Source organism: Penaeus chinensis, chromosome 31, assembly GCF_019202785.1.
Source record: "Penaeus chinensis breed Huanghai No. 1 chromosome 31, ASM1920278v2, whole genome shotgun sequence".
NCBI lineage: Eukaryota > Metazoa > Arthropoda > Malacostraca > Decapoda > Penaeidae > Penaeus > Penaeus chinensis.
The window spans coordinates 1,248,719-1,251,218 of NC_061849.1; positions in this window are offsets into that span (position 1 = coordinate 1,248,719).

Sequence of the window (2,500 nt, forward strand, 5' to 3'; positions counted from 1 at the left end):
TATGAGGGAGGGAGAGGGAAACACACAAAGTAAGTCAGAGAGGCAGAGATAGATAGATAGATAGAGAGAGAGAGAGAGAGAGAGAGAGAGAGAGAGAGAGAGAGAGAGAGAGAGAGAGAGAGAGAGAGAGAGAGAGAGAAGAAGAAGAATAGTTATTTCGTGTTCAGAACACACAAACCAGTTTAAGAACACGGAGGCCTTGTAAATTCCCTTTTAAGCAATACATTGGAGTATGCGGAGAAAATGCTGCATTGTGCTGTATGGGTGGGACTAAAAGAACGGTTGGTGGGCGTGGCTTAAAAGCTGGTATGGGTTGTGGAGTGGGTCCGGCGAGTGGGCAGAGCTTAGAGAAGGAGCCAGTGAGTGGGCGGGGTTTACAAGAGGGTCCAGTGGAAGGAGGAGGCTAAGAGGTGGGTCCGGTGGGTGGGCGGAGCTTAGGGGAGGACCCAGTGGGTGGGTGGATCTCATAAGGTCCAGTGGGTAGGCGGAGCTTGGAATTCCAGTGGATGGGCGGAGCTTAGAGGGTCAGTGGGTGGGCGGAGCTTAGGGTAGGATCAAGTGGGTGGGCGGAGCTAAGAGGAGTATTCAATGGGTGGGCCTTCTGAAGTCCCTGGGCGTGGTCTTAATTCATTATGAAATCATCAATCTTTTTTATTATTTATTTTCTATTCAATATTTACATTCAATAAAAAGTAAGCAGTCTAAGTGATTTCTTTGTCTTTCTTTTTCTCTCTCATTTTGTCTCTCTTTCCTTAATGCTTTGTCTTTGCGCATTGGCACCTTTTATTCAGCATCTTTTTTCAATACGTACATGTGTTATTTGCCATTTCTGTTTTTCTTTACTCAGTTGTTGATTAAATTCGTTTGTTGATTGATATGGACTTTCCATAAGTGTTTAATTCATTCGCAGTCCGGATCAAGGAAATTGATCAATGGGTTAAGTTTTGGAAAAGAGTATGCGATAAAATAAGGCTAATAATAAGAAATAGAAGAAGAAAAGGAAGTCAGAGAAGGAGGAGGGGGAGAAGGAAAAGAGGAAAGTAGAAGAGGAAGAAGAAGGAAAGTCAGAAGAAGAAGAGGAAAAGAAAGTGCGAGAAGGTAGAGGAGAGAAGGAAAAGCTGAAAAAGAAGGATAACCAAAAGAAGAAGAGGAGAAAAAAGGAGGAAGAAAAGAAGAAGAAAAGGAAGTAAGAGAAGGAGGAGAGGAAGAAGGAAAAGAGGAAGAAGAAGAAGAAGAAGAAGGAGAGGAAGAAGGAAAAGAGGAAGAAGAAGAAGGAGAGGAAGAAGGAAAAGAGGAAGAAGGAGAACCAAAAGAAGAAGAGGAGAGAGCAGGAGAAGAAGGAGGAGGACTAGAACATAAAGAATGAACAGAGGAAGAGGAAGAAGAAGGATATTTCCGGAAGTAAAGCCAAACAGAGACTTAACAGCAAGTGCGAGCGCCTAGATTGGCCAGGAGGCAACAGCTCAGCCGAGATGTATGCAACGTATGCACGCGAAAGTTCATCGGGAGAAAAAGGAAATTGAAAGAAACGCGATAAAAAGCCAGAGAACGAGAAAAACGTTGAGTTCCTACATGAAAACGTGCGATCTTTTCCCCGTCCGCGCGACACCCAGATGCGAGAGCGGAGACAGGGCAAGGGGGCGGAGCGAGGGCAAGGGGCGGAGCGAGGCGGAGGAGGAGGCTGGAGGAGTGGGCGGGGCGTGGGTCGCCGCGGGGCCCTCACACTCACACCGGACGACGTGAGACACGGCGGGGAATTCCCGTCGAGAAAGACCAGGTGCGAATTCGCCAAACGAATGTACAGCACATTAACGTGCAGAGGCTTGTAGAGTCGCGTCGCGGGCGGGCGGGGGGCGTGGCGGTGGGCGGAGCGAAAGGCAGGCCAGGTGCGAGGGTCACTCCCCCGGCGCGGGCGGCGGGGGGTGGGTATCGACCGCTCGCGGCCTCGTGTCAGGAGGTGGGGGGTAAAGGGAGCGTGGCCCCGGCCGGCCGCCAGTCTGACAAGTGCCTGAGTGCTCGCTGCACACATCACGGTTTTTAGTTGTGGTTTGATGTTGTACTCTGCGCGTTCTCTTCTTAGTTGCCTCCAGGGTGTTGTTGTGTAGCCGCGCCGTAGTGCTTTGTACTCGCCGGGGGCGGCGTGCTGTGGTGTGTGGTGAGGTGTGGTGACGTGCGGCGACGTGGTGACGATGCAACCGCAGGTGCCGCCGCGTGCGGTCCCCGTCAGCATCCTCAGCATCAGCCCCGGCGTGCAGGTGGCCGCTGAGGCCGAGCGGCCTCGCCAGGCGTGAGGTGCCCGGCCGGGGCCTCGGCTCACTCACGGCCCGGCACAGACCCGTTTCAGGCCTGGCAGATATCCGGCACCTCCGGGCACAGGCACCACCTGCTGGCACCACTACTGCAGCGGGGGGCAACAAGCAGCGAGGGCACCGAGGAGGAGCCCAGCAGTGGAGATATCTTAGGGGCGCGCGTCCCTAAGGGCACAGAGCGGATCTCGCCC